At 46.7% G+C, this 9,087-nt stretch overlaps 1 long non-coding RNA gene across 1 annotated transcript; it reads left to right on the forward strand.

Annotated features, from left to right (window-relative positions):
• Positions 1-309: 309 nt before the first annotated feature.
• LOC125126290 (uncharacterized) lies at positions 310-8,458 on the forward strand. The gene is made up of 2 exons (XR_007134584.1): positions 310-537; positions 7,986-8,458. It is a non-coding gene; the product is annotated as an uncharacterized LOC125126290 (long non-coding RNA).
• Positions 8,459-9,087: the final 629 nt, after the last annotated feature.

The following is a 9,087-nucleotide window of genomic DNA, read 5'->3' on the forward strand; positions in this document are numbered from 1 at the left end:
CCAGCTTCCACTGCCTTGCCTCATCGGCCCAACCTTATGTGCTGAGACCTTGCTGAAGCTCCTACAAGCACAAGTGGGCTCATTCTTTTTCATCTGTGATGTTTTCCCCCATCTACCATCTTGTGCTTAACAAAAAAAAAAAAAAAAGGCGGGGGGGGGGGCAAGTGAGTATTCACCACGAAACTATTTGATTTTGTTCAGTCCTGACAGGTCCTCTGTAACCAAACAGAATTACAGGGACTCTGCCTACCCCAGGCAGACCCAGCATCAGGTCAGCTATAATTGGCACCTGGTGAGAGGTCACGAAACACGGGCTGTGGGAGCAAGTGCATTAAGGGCTCGGTGACAGCAGTTGCCATGCGTTTCTGAGTGCTGTCAAGCAGGATCTTCAATCACAGTGTGCTTTGTGCTCTGCATTCTAAAAATGGAAATGAAACCACCAGCTCCTCCCCAGACTGTGAGGCTTGATGGACGCGAGCTTAATGAACCCAGGATAAAGGAATTAGCCCAAGCAGAAGGCAGAAAAAACATTAAGAGGTGAGAAGTTTTCACGTCCTTGGAACCCGCATCTTCTCCAGGATGGAGGCAACGGGGCTGAAGGGGCTGGGGGTGGGATCCCTGAGTGAAGGCAGGGCAGCCAGAGGGCAAATGAGTATCGCATATTGAGAAGCCACTGAGTGTCTAGCCCTGAGCTAGGTTTTCTATCAGTTCGGTAGTCTTAAGAACACCAATTCCTGTTTTAGAGGTGAAGAAACAGGAGTACGAATTTCTCTTTTTTTCCTTTCTTTCTTAGCTTGCTTGCTTGTCTGCTTGCTTGCTTTTTAGGGCTGTATGTGTGGTATCTGGAAGTTGCCAGACCAGGGGCTGAATCAGAGCTACAGCTGCTGGCTTACACCACAGCCACAGCAACATCAGATCTGAACCACGTCTGCAACCTACATCACAGCTCTTGGCAATGCCCAGACCCCTGATCCACTGATCGAGGCCAGGGATCAAATCCGCATCCTCACAGGTACCAGTTGAATTTGTTTTCACTGCACCACAACGGGAGCTCCCTGGTACACATTTCTTAAAATGTGCCCAAGACAACACCACTCAGTGTAAAAGGTAACAGGAGAATAAATGACAGCTGCTGTTGACCACACACCTACCCCGTACCAAGGGCCATCCTCGTTTTTTTTCCTCCTCACAACACCTGAAGGGAGGTATCATCAGACCCATTTCACAGATGTGAAACTCGAGGCTGGGAAAGTTTCAGTCACTTACCTGTATGCTCCGTGCCTTCTCCTCCTGACTCCCTCGGCCCGTCAACCCCCTTCTGGTATCCTCGGCCACACCATGTCCCCAGATGTACTGCTTCTTTCTAGAATTAACAAAAAAGTCTGAGAAGCTAAATTTAACATGCATACCCTGGAAAAACTGTAAACTTCAGGTCACCAAGCCCAGCATCTCACAGGCGTCTTACCCAACAACAGCCCTCTGCTTCTAACCACACAAAGGGGCCCAGGACCACACACATTTAGGACACTGAACATGCTTTATCTTCTTCTTGGGGACTCCTAACCTTAACGCATCAAATCCTGGAGCGCGGAAGACGTTTTCTTGATGGAGGAGAGGGTCTTTCCTTCTCAGGCAGCGGCCCCGCCTCCTCCTCGTGAAACGAGCTAATCCACGTAAGAGGACTTAAAGCGGGTTCTACATAAGCAATGAGAATCGTGCTCCCATCATCTCCACCTGAAAACAAGGCTCCCGGAGCACACGGGGTTGCACGGGCAGCCAGGTGTGGTCCAAACTTCCAGAAACCCCTAGGTACCAGTGAAAAGGCGGGCTGGGAAAAAGGCAGAGATTTTCAATCAGGCAGTTACAGGTCAGGCTCTACCTAACCTTTCTGTGTCTCCGTTATTTCATCATAAGATGAGGATTAGATAGGCCCTTCCTCTTACGTGTGTGGCGACTCAGGGAAGAAAGAGCTCAGCAGGTGTGGGCTGTTATCCTCAGAAGGTCAAGGAACTGCACCTGCCCAACTCGGGGCTGTGACCCCACCCAGGAAACCATTAACTTCCCCAAAGACATCCCAGAAGCCATTCTGGGGACGAGTAAAACTTCTTCATTTATTTGGTCCAAACATATTTGTAAGGTTAATCTTCTCATTCCTTCTGGGGTGGAGGCGGGGTGTCTGTTGAAGCAGCAATAAAGGAAGGAATTGACTGGATGAAAAAGCCTCTGGAGAAGAGTGAACGAAATCTCTGGAAAAGGCCACAGACGACTCCCCCCCCCCCTTTGCAGGAGCGAGTCTGAGATGTGACCTCTGCTGAACCCATCTGCTGGAAGGCGGCCTGGCAAGGTGTCAGGGCCATGGGCCAAGCGAGGGCAGGCATGTCAAGGTGAAAATGGGTACATATAAGGGACACTACTCATTTCTCAGGTTCCACATAATCCTTTACATGAATTCGACCTGCTTCCATTCCAGTAACTGTCTCATTCCATAACTGTTTAATCTGAAGGCGTAAGAGATATTTCTCTGGAAAAATACTGAGCAATCAGAAGCCCTTCCCTCCTTCCTCAGCTCCTGCCCCATATAAAGATGGAGCACAGGCGTTTGTAGATGCTGAGGCAGGGGAAGCTGGTGTGGGCAGTGGGCGAGGCAAGGTGGGGTACAGAGGAAAGACAGGCTGGGAAGGCTCAGAGAAGGTCATTGGGAAGGACAGAGGCTTCTTTTCTCAGGACTGCTTAAGATACACCCTCTTCCCAGAGGCTAAGCCCTCCTGGGGGAGAAAGAGAAAATAACAGCCAAGAAAACTTTGCATGCAAATCACAGACGGAGAAGAAAGAATATGTATTTGTGTGTTACGTGTGGATGTTTGCACATGTTTGTGTCAAAAAGAGAAAATATATACTGTGCCAATCACATTCAGGAGCAGCATCTTAGCTATGACTGGATGTGTGAAATCACTCAGAGGACTCTGACATCTTAAAACAGTGCACTTCATAAACTGCCTTTGTTACTTGAAAAAAGAAATCTCGGTGCTCTCATCGTGGCTCAGTGGAAACGAACCCAACTAGTGTCCATGAGGACGTGGGTTCCATCCCTGGCTTCATTCAGTGGGTTAAGGATCCATCATTGCCATGAGCTATGGTGCGGCTCAGATCTTGCATTGCTGTGGCTCTAGTGTAGGCTGGCAGCTGTAGCTCTGATTCAACTCCTAGCCTAAGAACTTCCACAGGTCACACCTGCGGCCCTAAAAAGCAAAAAAAAAAAAAAAGCAAAGAAAGAAAAAGAAATTTCTATGAAAGTGAATTTACAGGAATCATGACAGACTTTTTCAGATTAAGCCAAGGGACAGCCTCCTTAGAGCTGCTGAATGGTACATGGGAAAGCTTGATATCAAGTAGGTTCACAATAAACGTTACTATCTTCCTCCTTTATTTCATCAAAAGGAATGATAGAAACAAAGGCAGGTAGGAGGGAGAAGAAATGGGGAAAGAGGGAAGGAATCTAAAGTCAGAGAGGAAGGATAGTTTCCCTCAAAAGACTAAATACTATCTAAGACATGGATGAAATTCTGCATTTAAATAGAGATACTTGTGGACATTTCAGGCCGTTTTCCACAGCCCATCCTGTCAATTCCCTAGTATAGGGGGCTTTTTAAATATTAGACTTTACAGCCAATTCACTCTGCTACACCGATTGCATAGCTTAAAAAGACATGACGCCCCCTGCCCCGCCACCCCACCGGCCAGATTGGAGGTGTCTTTCTATGCTGCTAATCTCTGTTTGTTTTTAAAGGGAAAAGAAGTTTAGCAGCAGTTGTGAACTGTACCTTTAAAAACTAACCTTTGAAATCAGGCTGTGATCATCTTGACCTTCACTGGACCATATGATTCTCTAGAAGTCCAGACGCGTGAATAGATCTCTTTGTGTGCTCAGCCCTCGTCCAAGCCAAGCCGGCCTGGGTTTTGTTTTGGCAAGTCCACGAGAACGCCACAGACAAGTCGGTTTTGATTTACAGATACCCGTAAGGAGATGTGATTCCTTTCCAGGAAAAGGGCATGGTGGCTAATTTGCTTTAATTTATATACACAGGGCTCTTTTAGCAGCTGGGACTGCAGTTGGGCTTGGTCAAAGTGGGTGCTTCGGCAGGAAGCATGGCTCCCAAACGCTCAGTGGGAGGCTGTCCATCTGGAAAGACACAGAGGCCGGGAGGTGGCAGGTGAAAATGGACAGAGGGAGAATTCAGTGTCAGAAACCTCAACATCTCACCGTAAAAGTTTCCAAATTGTATTTCTCTGGATCTGGTTTTCTTTGCTTTCGTTACTTCCTGTTTTTCAGGCACAGGTGGCACTTTTGCCTAGACACTGCTGACTGCTACAGTTTTTTCTGACCATGTGGTTTTTGATTGGATTAAGATTTCTATAAAAACTAGGTTGATATGTCAATTTTCCAGTTGTGTACGTGGTTCCTTTTCATGTCATAAGTGAAAGGTATAATGTCACCATCCCCAAAGCCCAACAACATGTATAGGGGCCCCAGAACTCTTTGGATACTTGAACTTCAGTAAGTTTAAGCAAAGAGAAAAATGGGCAGTATCCTTTAGATCGCTAGGGCTCCCCTCTAATAGGAGGTCACTCAGCCGCTCTGGCCACAGGGCTAGAAAGGCAGAGCACGGCTGCCTCAGTTTCCAGGCTGGCTGGCTGGGCATGGATGACAATTTTGGCTTGGCCACGGGATGAACCTGCAAGCCCAGGGAAAAGTCTGTGCTGCTCAGAGGGGACCTTAAAGAAAAGCATCCGCTGCAGCTTTTCCAGCCCCCATTCTGCACATTTGTCCTTTGTTCCCTGACAACCCAGAGAGACAAAGGGACTTCTGTCCTTTGATGGGTTGGCCTCCCTCCGTGGAGCCTTCTGCTCCCTCTCCTATTCTCCACTCCATTCAGACGGTTCCTGGGACCGGAAGGTGATAAAAGAAACACATCTCAAAGAGTGAAAACAAGCATCCAGGAAGGATCTTGCCATCAGGTTGAGACAAATGAAAAGCCCAGGCCTCTAGTTTCTCCATCTGGATCTGGAGCAGCTGAGGAAGAAACGGTGGCTCTGAGCAGCTGTCAGCAGGTGCTTCAGAGGTGGAAGCATGGGGGCCAAGACACCTCCCTCTTGGCTCCGTCCCTGGTCTGGAAGACTCTAACTTCCCTCTGTCCCATGTCAGTTTCCCCTCCCGCTTGTTGACACTCTTACTTTCCCTCTTTCCTGTCTTTGCTTGTCAGTGTTTATCCTCTGCTCAAAACTCCCCACTCCCATCACCTTCCACCTGCCCAGAAGATCCCCTCAAGTTCCAGCTCTGTATGTAGCCCCCTCTCTATAGCAGGGAATCCTGGTAATGGCTCTCCCTCAGTAAGGGCTTTTCTTAGGCTTTTTATCTCGCTCAGGGGTTCCCTCCCCTGTGAGGTGCTGTGCTCCTTAGGATAGGCTGATGGTTGCTGTACGCAGTCCCAGCCTTGCAGCGAGGCTGTTTCTTGCTCTCATGCAGAGCGTGGAGCACATGTTCCTGGCTGACAGCATCTCCTGGGGAGCTCACCTTCAACCGATGGGTGCCTTTCATAATGTGCCTTCCCACTCTTGGCATTTTGGTGTAGAAGGCAGAGAGCATGTGCAGGACCACAAGGATGCTTTAGGGAGGCTTCTGAGTGCTGGCCCACCACTTCCCCTGCCATCGTCTGGTCCCCCACACATCTGACACATGGTCCCTCTTAGCGGCAGGAGAACTAGGAAATGCAGGAGGAAGATGAAACTGCGTGGTGGATGCAGCTTAGTCTCTTCCACAGGTGGGTGCTATCATCCTTCTGCATAAGGAAGTTGAGACTCACAGATTCAGCTGATTCATGGGGAACCCCATTTCCAACCCCGGAAATCTGACTCCAGCACTAGGCTCTTCACCTCTTATTCTGCTGACTCTCTTCCAGTAAAAAATTAGTCCCTTTTTTTGTGCTAACACATTGTGTTGTACAAATCTTTATTCCCGTGCTTATCACAGGACTGCACCTGTTGTGCCAGACTGGGAATGCCCCAGGGAGAAGGAAAACTCTTTTTCGTAACAGTATTGTTAACATAGCCCCACGCCTGGGACTCAGTAAAAACCTCAAGATTGAAGAATAGCTGTGGTTTGTGTGTGAGTTCTCGGAAAGGCTCCTGAGGCACTTCATAGCAACTGGATAACCTTGCTCTACAACTTTTCTAGGTGACTGTTCAGGAGTCTGGATTATTTCAACAAAACTCCTCCCTTTAGTTATTTTGAACCCCACCATATGCCAGTCCTTTAAGGACAGCAGTCATAGGTGCCTTTCTTCTGTCTAAATCTCTCCAATGACACAACCGTACCCAGATCTTGGTTTCATAATGCCATGCTCCAATAAAAGAAACCAGGGCTCTTCAGAGAAATGGTTGCTTCTAGGGTCGGGACAGGAAAAATATAAGATGAGCCTGGAGCATCTTATAGTAAGTACCAGGCTATACTAAAAACACAGTAAAATGAAAAAAAAAAAAAAGGCATGTCAAGCAGTCATAGGAGCCAACATGAAAAACTTCCATGTCCAAATCCAGAACAATCAGAGAAACAGAATAAATAATGATAGTATTGGATTATAACCCAAAGAACAAAATGATATCCATGAATTTATAATCATATACATAAGTAAATAAATAAAGGAGAAGGCACAAATCTTCCTTACATAAGAACTCCAAATATGAAACACGAGAACAACACTTGCTATTGTCAAGATCCACTGATGGATGCCAACACTAGTGGATGGGCAAAACTTTGAGGAGAAGCAAGATGTTTTCAAAGTAGATCCTCCAAAATGCTCATTGAAGGCATCCTAGGAAGGTGTCTGGGTTTGGTTTCAGGCCACTGCAATACAGCAACTATTGCAATGATGTAAGTCGCGGGAATTTTTTTGGTTTCCCAGTGCATATAAAAATTATATTTACCCTGTGCGGTAAGTCTGTGAAGTGTGCAAGAGCATCATGTCTGAAAAACAATGCATGCAACTTATTTAAAAATTACTTTTGGAGTTCCCCTCATGGTGCAGCGGAAATGAATATGACTAGGAACCATGAGGTTGCAGGTTCGATCTCTGGCTTCGCTCAGTGGGTTAAGGATCCGGCATGGCCGTGAGCTGTGGTGTAGGTCATAGATGTGGCTCGGATCTGGCATTGCTGTGGCTGTGGTTCAGGCCCACGACTAAAGCTCTGATTCGACCCCTAGCCTGGGAACCTCCATGCGCCATGGGTTCAGCCCTAAAAAAAAAAAAATATATATATATATATATTTATATATAGTAGCTAAATATGCTAAGCCTTCAGTGAATCATAATCTTTTTGCTAGAGGAGGGTCTTTCTCCTTGTTGATGGCTGCTGACTGATCAGGGCAGTGGTTGCCGGAGGCTTAGGTGGCTGTGGCAATTTCTTAAAACAAGACAACAATGAAGTATCAATTAATACTTCCTTTCATTTGAACCCTTAGGGGCCATCATATGGCTATTAAATGGCCCAATTTCAATACAGTTGTGTCTTAAGGCCCAAGGAGAGTTGAGAGAAGCAGGGAGTGGCTGGGCATTGGAGCAGTTAGAAGACACACAATATTTAACAATCAACACCACTGTCCTATATGGGTGCTGTTTGTGGTGCCCCAAAACAGTTACAATAGTAACGTCAAAGACCCCTGATCGCAGATCGCCATAACAAATATACAATAAATACATCTGACATATTGTGAGAATTACTAAAATGTGACAGAGACACGAAGAGAGCAAATGCTGTTGGGGAAAATGGCATCCACAGAGTTGCCCACTGCAGGGTGGCACAAATCTTCAATTTGTAAAAAAAAAAAAAAAAAAAAAAAAAAAAAAAAAAAAGTCTCTGTGACGTACGCCTATAATTACTCTGGCGTTTGTAACATATACCCACAAATTCTCTGATACTCCTCATTCCAGGGTGTGGAACTAAATTCTCCTCCTCCTGAGTGAACACTGGACTGAAGGATTCATTTCCAATGAAGACACTATGGAAGGGGGACAGCTGTAACTTGGCCATGGAGGAACCTGGCAGGCATCACTTTAATCAAGCCATCAAGGGTTAATACCGCCAGTAGATGTCATGAGTGCCATGATGTGTGATGGAAAGGTCCCTGCATTTCTGTCCTCTTCCTCCCCACACCCATAGCCCTAACCACGAGAAAACATCAGACAAACTCCATTTCAGGGACGTGTTACAAATACCTGGCTGGTACTCTTCAAAAGTGTCAAGGTCGTGAAAACAAGAATGAGACGCTGTCACAGATGGGAGCATAGTCAGGAGGCGTGTTGACAAGCCCCAGCATGGTGTCCTGGACTGGATCCTGAGGCAGGAAAAGGACGTTATTGGAAAAAAACCAGCGAGGCAGGAATAAAGTCTGTCGTTGAGTTAATAGTTTTAGTCCAATGTCGATTACTTAGTTTGGCGCAGGGGGCCATGATTCCATAAGAGGTTCACATGAAGGGAAGCTGAGTGAAACGTATTTGAGAACTTTCTGCATTAGCATGATAATGTGTCTATAAATCTAAAAGTATTTTAAGATAAAAGGTTTTGAAAACACCGAAGAAAAAACAACTCCATTTTACACCGAGTCAAATCCAAAATCCTTCTGCAACTCAATAGCCTCAGAAGTCTGACCTGATGCTCAGCATCCCTGTCTGTTCTGTCGCCTCCTCTCATTCCCTCCCCACCTCAGGCAGCTTTAGCAGCTTTCTACCCTGTTGCTCAGATGCTCCCAGCTCAGGGCTTGTTGTTTCCTTAGGCGGGAGAGCATCCCCTCAAATATCTCCATGGCTAAGTCCCTTGTGTCTTGACGATCTTTACTCAGGTGTCTCCTTTTTTTTTTGGTCTTTTTAGGGCTGCTCCCTCGGCATATGGAGGTTCCCAGGCTAGGGGTCTAATCAGAGCTGCAGCTGCCAGCCAACACCACAGCCACAGCAACATCAGATCCGAGCTGCGTCTGTGACCTACACCACAGCTCACGGCAATGCTAGATCCTTAACCCACTGAGTAAGGCCAGGG

This window comes from Phacochoerus africanus, chromosome 4 (assembly GCF_016906955.1).
Source record: "Phacochoerus africanus isolate WHEZ1 chromosome 4, ROS_Pafr_v1, whole genome shotgun sequence".
NCBI lineage: Eukaryota > Metazoa > Chordata > Mammalia > Artiodactyla > Suidae > Phacochoerus > Phacochoerus africanus.